Below are 9,467 nucleotides of genomic sequence, written 5' to 3'. Positions count from 1 at the left end.
ACTGTATATTAGAAAAAGATGTACACGTGTGTGTAGATGTATTTGGTTTTATTCTGCTGTGTATTTTTTTGTATGTTTGGATGCTGTTGGCGTCATTGCGTTGTTATTTTTGTTTTTCTGTGTTTTTCGTTATGTATGTTTAGATGTCTGTTGGTTTAGATGCCTTGTGTATTTTGTGTTTTATTTCGTTTAGCGTTGTTGTTGTTCTTTTTGTTTAGCTTTTGATGTAATAATAATGTAGTCGGGAAAAAATTTAAAATTTATAAAAGATGTTTAAAATACACTATGGCGAAGGGTATATAAGATTCGGCACAGCCGAATATAGCAATCTTACTTGTTTTTGTTAAGTTTTGTGAAATAAACAATAGATATCTGGTTTATTATACTTTGTTTAATGAATTAAAGTATGAAACACCAAAATAAATTTTTTATTTTTGTAATTTTTCTATTATTTTACTAATGACAAATCTGCTTCATCCCCTTGGCGCATTTACCCCATGGATGGGGCGGTATCGCCGTTTTTGGTCAGTGCGGAAAAATTAAAAAATATGGACATGAGAATGACTTAGGAAAGATTGAATGGTATAAAACTAAAGCCAACATATCTATGTATCCGAACCAAGAAAAAAAATTAAGAATATGTATTGTGGTTTTAATTTGAGGCCGCCTCAAAAAAGGTGACGTATGGTCCCCCTTCTATCCTACTCATAATTCTCATATTACCAATAATGAATGAAATTATTACCGATTCAGATCACGAACGTATATCGATAGGCAGAAAATATTATGGAAAACATCATAAAACAAAACAATATTTTTTTAATCTGGGCAAGTTAAAAAAACCTGTCAAATGGTGTTTCCATAGCGTATTTTCTCATGAACGGACTAAACTAAACCCAAAATATTTTGAGAAGGGTAACATTTAAGCAACGTTTGTTGTACTTTTAACAATTCTTTGCGTATAATCCCTACATATGGTACAGTAGGTATTTTAAAGGAATGTATACTTGAAACCGTTGAATATTATTATTAACATATAGTTATACTGCTTCAAATATTTTTATGTTAATTAAACAAATTTTAAATCAATTAATATTCATGTAATGTATAGCGTTATTTTATACACTATCTTCAAATCACCTTTTTTGTCAGATGGTTTATCAGACCGACATTAAGACAAATTAAAACTGCCTTCGAATATATTTATACTATGAAAGCTCAAGAAGACTGAAAACATAATGATATAATTAATAATTGACGCCAAATTTCATTCTACAAGATTTATTTGTGAAAATTGATTCATCTCATGGGTACAAAAAAATAATCGGTTTCGTAATGCTAGATTATCCATATTACTGAGTTTTTTTTATTTATTGAATTTTATTTTTGGAATATTACTTTAGGATCCAAAGAGTAAATGTACCAAATTATAAAATCATAACGTTAGATTTTAAATAATTATTTTGTCAACGTAGTTTTTTTATTTTTCATTTATTTTTACCTTTCATTGCAATTTGATGTCAAACTATTTCATTTTGAGTTGGGTTAGGTTACGTGGGTTGCTCTCTAACAAGCGAGTTCACTCGGAGGCCATTGTGATACCCTCAGAATTACAATTCCCTAGCGATGAGAAAATGGTTACCTCCCTAATTTCGTTGACTACTTGGTTCGTTCGGTCTCCATGTAAACCAGACTGTGCTTTTAATAAAACCGATCATGATTATCAGTGGCGCATCTCTGAAACAGTCTAGATCATGGAAAATAGTTCTACCCAGATGTAGTAATTTGTACTCTTGTAAGACTGACTGTCCAGCAACATAGAAGGTGTTGTACCGATTCCACTTCCTCTTCGTCTAAGCAGCTTCTACAGTAGATATGATTTGGGTAGCCCATACGTTCTGACATATGTCCAATCATACAGTGCCCAGTAATTATACCAGTTAGAAGCTTAATCGAGTTCATATCAAGAGATATGAGAGTCCAGGCATCTAAATCGATATTCCTCTCGATATTCTACAAGTGGTGTTATTTGACCACCTGAGTTCCGTCTCATTCAGAACCCATTCATCTATCAGTTTTGATAGGGTCGTTAGGGGAGCGTGAATATCCTTTTGTGCAAGGGTTAAGTCCAGGGACGACCCTTTGGTTGCGCATTTAGCAGATATTTCATTTCCCGGATGCCCTCATGTCCTGGAACCCATATCAACTCAACATGATGTTGTGACAGTTGTGCCAACGATTGAATGTAATTGAGAAGACATTCCGACTTAATGACATTGAGGTTAAGAGCCTTGATTGATGCAAAGCTATCCAAGTATATACAGTATTGGACATAACAAATGCACCCCTTTATTGAAGTTTTCTTTAAAGTGTTCTAGTTATAACAAAAGAAGACAAATTTGAAAGATATTACACTTTTTTGTTTATGGTTGTGGTAGGTCCTTAAAAAAAGGTAACAAAAAATTTGTATGTTATTTATTAAAAAAAAAAATTTAATATTGATATTCCTCAGAATTTCATTGGTCAAAACATTAGCACCTCAAAAAAATTATTTTTTAGATCGAATTTTTCTATTATTTTTTTTATTGATTTTAATTAGAATTAATTAAATATTAATTAAAAATTAAATTTTACGTATAAAAATATCTTTTTACTTTGTTTTTTAATGATAAAATTAATTTTTTCATCACTTTATTGGTGGTATAGCACCAGACATCTAAATCGGAGGTACTACTTTCATTGCTTCTTAAATAAAATTAAATACAATGAAAAAATATATAAAATTAATTTCTAAGAAGATTTTGAACTGAAAAAGATTTAAATCCATCTACTGATAACGATAAAATACCGATTTTTGGACCAAATTTCGAGCAAAATTTCAATATTTAGCAACTCCGCCGGAAGTTAAAAAGGGACTTAAAAATCATGAAATCTTGATGAATAGGTAGAATAATGATAAACTAAGTTAAATTTAATACAAAAAGTTTACAAAATTAAAGTTTTTTTGAAAATTCAGAATGTCGGACGTAAATTACTGTTCGGTAATTTATACTAATACAGTGCCTCGTTTCTATATTATTCGAGTCGAGATACTTTCCGCTTGGAACGAGTGAATAGAAACAAAAATGATGAGAATTAAAACAAAATTTTGTTTTTTTTCACACAACTGTTTCTGAAATATTGTTTTATGAAAAATGTGGAAAGAGTGTTTCTAAAAAGAAAAAAAATCACATAGTTAGAAAAATAATTGTCAAATTTTTTCACAGTTTTAAAACATAGTGAGATTTAAAAAATTAATAATAATTAATATAAATTTGAAAAAAATGGCTGAGATATTCAAAGAAAAGGTATTTTATTAATGTCGACCAATTTACAATTGGCAAGAGGGCAGTTCGGTGGTATCAACGGAAAAACAAGTTCCAAAGAACAGTGGGAATCTATCGCTTTAACTTTGAACTCATTGGGAGGAAGTCAAAAGACTGTTGATCAAGGGAAGAAGGTACAACATTTTAAATTTTTGAAATTAAAATATGTATGTATGCAATCTATTTTAGTGTTGGTTAGATTTAAAAGGGTCCGTTAAAAAAAAAAAAAAAAAACATATCAACAACTGAACAAAACCGGTGGTGGCAGTTGGGTCGATGTGCCACGAGATTTAAATTATTTTGAAGAAAAAATTTTACAAATTATGACGGTGGATGCCGTTGATGGCGATGCACGCACCCCAGAATCAGGGATTAATTTAAACGTGGTGAGTGGTAATAACTTAAAATTTAAGACTCAACTTGTAATCTAATAATTAGGACTCACGATATAAATGCATTTATGGATCTAATACTAATGTTTTGACGTGTTACAAAACAAAAGACAAATTCAAAATAGTATGCGCCAAAAGTTAAAATTCAAAAGAAAGAACAACCAACAACAAGCACATCAACACACCAACAGAAAATTCCACTGACAGCATCAAAATATGCAGAAGCATTAACAGAAGCAAAAGAAATGCATTCTGCTTTAATGGCAGAAATAGAAAAACTTAAAAATCAAAATAACTTATTTTTAGAAAAAGTAACTGAAATTGAAAAAACGTTGGACATTTTAAAAAGTTAATTTGCTATACGTAATTATTTCGTTAATTTTCTTTATACAATTTAAAATTATAATTCCCTTAAAACCCCAATTGTTAACTATTTAATACACTGCTTATCTTTCAAAAAACTTGTAAATGGATCCTTATTTTTTACGTGGTATATTTTATTTAAATTCAAATAAATATCCAGTTAAATTATGTTATGGAGATCTTCATAATTTTTTTAAATAGAATAACAAATTGCAAAAATTTATACTGTAATTTATTCAAATTTGTAAAATATTTAACTTTTTACTGGCGGCAAATCCTCTCCTTAAGACTATCTCGCAGACGTGAAGCTAAGCGAAGTGGTTCTTTAACTTCTTCACCATTTGAAAAAATATTATCTTCTTCCTCTTCTTCAATGGTTATATTTTCTGTTAATAAACCATGCTCCTTCCTGAAATTGTGTAAAACTGTACATGCATTTATTATCTTCCCAGCCATTTGTGGTGTGGTTTGAAGCCCGACATGCAAACACCTAAATACTGATTTGAGGACTCCATTTAGACGTTCTATACAATTTCTTGCTTTTGCATGAACAAAGTTAAATCGTTTTTCATCTTCCGTTGCTGATGAACGATATGGCGTTATAATCCAAGAACGTAAGGGGTAGCCTAAATCACCTAATTAAGTAGGCATATATTTTATAATGTATGTATGGAAAATTCCTTAAAAACAAAAAATACCTAACAACCACGTATGATCACTTCTAATTGTTTCAAATCTGTGTTGCATCAGAGCATTAATTTGTGATGCTTCCCAAATGTATGCGTCATGGGCTGATCCACCAAACCTAGCAAAACCTCCAAGAATTTTTAATATATCTGAAATATTTTAATATTTTTATTCGTATTCGATCTTAATCAAATATTATATGTAAATAACGTACCAATTGAACATTTTGTGAGTGATATCCCTTTCTCTTCAGATAACAGCTCTCAACGTCCGACTTGGGTCTCTTTATTTGCACATGAGTGCAATCAACAGCACCTATTACACCCGGAAATCTAGTTTCTTCATAAAACCTAAATAATTATACATACATATATACATAAATACTACATCCACTTTTATGGTTAATTTGTTGTATTTTTGTTTTATGGATTCATATTCTTGAGACGTAGGAAATTTAATCCACTTTGGCATATTTTTTTTTTTTTCAAAATATCAGGAACTTCGTGAATACATCGGCATACCATTGTCTTGCTAATTGAGGCTGCAAAGTCTTGTCCTATATCTCGATAAAAAAAACCGGTAGCAAAAAAATGAAGGGCAGTACACATACGAATATGTTGTGGAATGAATGTAGTTTTAACACCCTTTTTCATAAAAGGGCTAATGTCGTTTAAAAGAACTTTTGCAGCTGCCTTATTTAAACGATATAACTCGATGAAGCGTGCCTCTGGAATTTCGAAGGGATTAGTTGAATCTCTCAATTTTCTGCGGTGCACACGCATCATATTTCGTCGATCATATTGATCAGCTTCTACAATTGCTACATTAAACATCGTATTTATTGTTAATACTTTTTATTTAAATAATTATTACGTATTTTTATGTTTTGAAATTTTCTTGGTAACATATTTAAAACTAATTAAATGTCATGGAATATTCCAATGAAAACGTAAGCACTATTGCTTGTTTTCGAATTTTAATACAGAAACAGTTTTTCTTCACATTTCGAGAAACGATGGGATTTTTTGTTCCATAATTTTTGTTGTGAGAATTTCTCACAAACGAGGCACAGATTTAGCAGAAATGCATTTGAGATATAAATCAAGGGGAGTTATGTTTAGCATCGTCTTTAGACTAGCCTGAGGCTGCTAATCTTTGTACCTTGTTTAGAATAGAGAAGTGAGTCTTGGTATCCACCGCTCTCCATAGGTCAAAATAGGTCTTATGACCGCGGTGTACATCCAGTGAACAATATATGGATTAAGACCCTATCTTTTCCCAAAGGTTTTCTGACATATATAGAAGGCACATAATGCCTTCTTCATTCGACTCTCAGCATTACGTTATCACTTGAATTTAGAGTCTAGGATTACGCCAAGATATTTGGCATCGCTTGAGGTGTTCAAAATGGTACCATCCAAACGCGGAGGTCTGAATTTTGGAATTTTGTACCTCCTGGTTGTTGACCAACCTTTCCAATGTTTGCAATAAAAACGATGACAGACTGATTGGCCCATAGTTTTTGGTGGTATTATGGTTTACTTTTCCCGCTTTGGGAATAAATACCACTGTAACCTCTCTCCATACTTTAGGAAAATATTCTGTTTCCAGGCTGCTCCTAAATATCATAATAAGCCATAGCATGGTGGTCGATTTTTGGAGTAGTGCTGGGAATATACCATCTGGCACTGGGGATTTATAAGGCTTGAAGGATGACACCGCCCACGAAATTTTCTCCATACTAACAATGGAAATGATTAATTCACTTATGTGGATTCGAGAAGCTGTGAGGTGCTCCAAAGTGGAGCCTTCATTTGCATCATCTCTGCAACCCGGAAAGTGTGTTTCTATGTTACTTTCAGTAAAGTTACCATCCGGATTTATCAGCAATCCAGGCGTACCGGGTTCTTTGGATAGCACCTTTCGTAGACGTGATGCATCCGTGGTACTTTTCATCTCCTCACAGAAACGCTTCAGGATTCCTTCTTAGCCCTTCTGGTTTCCGTCTTGAAAGTATTAAAGCTTTGACAATAATCGTCCCAGCTTAAGGGGTTCTGATCCCTCTTCGCTTTATTAAATAGTTTCCTACATTCTTTCCTTAGCTGCATCAGTTTAGGATTCCATCATGGTTGCGGGAATTTCCTAGGTAGGCGGGAATTTCCTAGGTGCGGGAATACCCTAGGTATCCAGGACTTTAAGGCTTCCCTTAAAGTCCTGGATAGATAATCTACTGAGTCGTCCAAGTCTAGTGTACCATGTAGTCCACGTAGGCCACACGGACAACTTCCTTCTCCATAAAGCGCAGCAAGTCGTCCGTTGCTGCTTCCAGTCGTCAAAACCAAGTTCCTTATTCTGACGCTTAATTAGTAATAGTTTGGATTTGTCCTCCAGAATGGGAGGAGGAACCCACACTCTCACCGTCGTACGAAAAGGTACTTGGTCCAGTGGGATGATTTCAACATTCGCGTTTTGCCACGGTTCGCCAAATCCACGAATGCAGTTTTTGAGAAAGCCTAGTTTTTGAGAAAGCCTGTGCCTCCGCGTTTTGCGGCTCAGAGGACACCATGCGCACGTCCTCCTCATTAGTCTCATAAAGATTTAAAAGAGGCTTCCACCTGAGTGCTCACGTTACCCTTGGAGATTTCAGTACCCTCGACCAAGGACCGTCTTTATGTTCTGACATTTTATGTGGGGGGTGGGGGTTGGTTTGGTAGTTTATACCTCTACCACAGGTGTGAAAAAAATACACTGCCGCACCTCTGGAGTCAGAAGCAGACCAGGATGCCGCTTAATATGAGTCAGACACACCCTGGATTTTGTTACGGCCAAAAACATTCAGACTGACAGAACCAGATCCTTAGGATGCTTCTTAAGCCACTGCACTGTGCCCGGAGAATCAAGGTGACTACCCGCAGCAGTGGATATTTGAGTTGAATGAATTAGAAATTTACTGAAAAATAAAGTAAACAGATCAGCCCATTAGGATTTTGTTAAAAAATAATTAAATATTTGTTTTTAGGATTACTTTTATAAGCTTAAATATTGGTGTACTCGCTTGATTACAATAGGACTATACATGCCCTTTTATACTTTACACCACTTCAGTGGGAAGGGTATATTAAGTTTGTACTGATGTTTGTAACGACGCACAATAATATTTGTCCTTTACCCAACTTAAAGTATACCAATCGGCTCAGAATTATTTTCTGAGTCGATTTAGCAATTTTGAAAAAAAAGCTATACTGATTTCGAAAATTTGAAATAAGGATTTGAGACCTTTGGACCCATTGCTATCTAATTTTCAGGTCATATAGACAGCACCATTCCATTTTTGGCCGACTTTTCAGATATGAAAATATATCTATATACAAATTGACATAATATTAAATATTTTTTTAAAAAATTTCAAAAAAAGGCATAGCTATCCCATTTTCAGGTCATATAAACAGCACCATTCCAATTTTGTCCGAGTTTTCAGTTATGAAAATGTCTCTATATATTAATTAATATTTAACATTAAAAAAGATGCTATGCAAAATTTAAAAATTTTGAATATGTCTTTGGAACCTTGGTTATGGAGAATCAAATATTTAGAAAATTTTATTTTTTTTTTTTGTCTCAAAGTTAATTCTGTTAAATTTACTCTTACTCTGTTAACTTAACTTAGTAAAATTGTAAAACAGAAAACGTAGCTAACTTCACAATATTCTGTTAATTTAGCAGTATTTGAGTAACATGCATGTTAACTTGCAAACTAACATTTTTTGAAAAAAAGTAGCTAACTTTCGTAGCTAACTTTACACACTTTAATGATTTTAATTTTTATGTTGGAAAGTACCAAAATATTGAAAAAATAATAATAATAATTGCTTTTAAATTTTATTTCTTTATTTGCATGTTTTGGTTTCCCTGCTTATTTAAGAATAAGTTCCTAAATTGTATGTATTTTTTAATTTTTATTTTTTCAAACATAATCTAGAAGCCTTGACTTAAAATATTTCGAATGTATTTTTATTTTCTATTTGTTAAAAAAAAAATGTTTAAAATTTTCTTAGGAAAATTTTGTGTTTGTTTATGATTTTTAGAATAAAATCGATGAAATCTGCGCGTAATTGGCGGGATTTTAAAAAGAAATGATATTTAGGTATGTTTGCTGATGTTTTCTTGTTTAAGATTTAGTTTTACAGAATTTCAATTTAAATATTTTAATTTTACAAAATACACTAATAAAGGATTATTATCTACTAAATATGGAAACAGATTAGTAGATAATAGACATTGTTGGCAATTTGTTCATGAATATTGCAGAAAAAAAGTAAAAATTCCAAAAAATTTCGTCATGTACAAAATAATACATTCTATGAACTTTTAATATTTTGAATGAAAATGGTTTGGGAAAAATTCATGTTCGATTCATACAATTAATTACAAAATTCATTCCAGTTATGTATTACTTTTTTCTGTATATTAGTAAACACATACTTAATGTATTCATATTGTAATACGAAATAGAAAATGTTCTTTTTGTCGGTTTTAGAAATCCCGAAAATCCCGGGATCCCGATATCGGGATTCATTTACAAATCCCGAATTCCGGGACTTTTAAAAATCAGTCCCGATTGGCATCCCTAGTGGGATTGAACTAAAAAACAAACAAAGCA

General features: G+C 32.3%; 2 long non-coding RNA genes across 2 annotated transcripts; one reads left to right on the top strand and one right to left on the bottom strand.

Annotated features, from left to right (window-relative positions):
- Positions 1-3,266: 3,266 nt before the first annotated feature.
- On the top strand, positions 3,267-4,238 carry LOC124419564. Its single transcript, XR_006940690.1, has 3 exons — positions 3,267-3,499; positions 3,555-3,751; positions 3,804-4,238. It is a non-coding gene; the product is annotated as an uncharacterized LOC124419564 (long non-coding RNA).
- Positions 4,239-4,254: 16 nt separating this feature from the next.
- Positions 4,255-7,869, bottom strand: LOC111685660. Its single transcript, XR_006940689.1, has 3 exons — positions 5,022-7,869; positions 4,819-4,956; positions 4,255-4,755 (listed from the first exon to the last, which is right to left on the bottom strand). It is a non-coding gene; the product is annotated as an uncharacterized LOC111685660 (long non-coding RNA).
- Between the last annotated feature and the right edge of the window lie 1,598 nt (positions 7,870-9,467).

This window comes from Lucilia cuprina, chromosome 4, assembly GCF_022045245.1.
Source record: "Lucilia cuprina isolate Lc7/37 chromosome 4, ASM2204524v1, whole genome shotgun sequence".
NCBI lineage: Eukaryota > Metazoa > Arthropoda > Insecta > Diptera > Calliphoridae > Lucilia > Lucilia cuprina.
The sequence above is the reverse complement of the archived record's forward strand: the minus strand, read 5'-3'. Positions and strand labels throughout refer to the sequence as shown.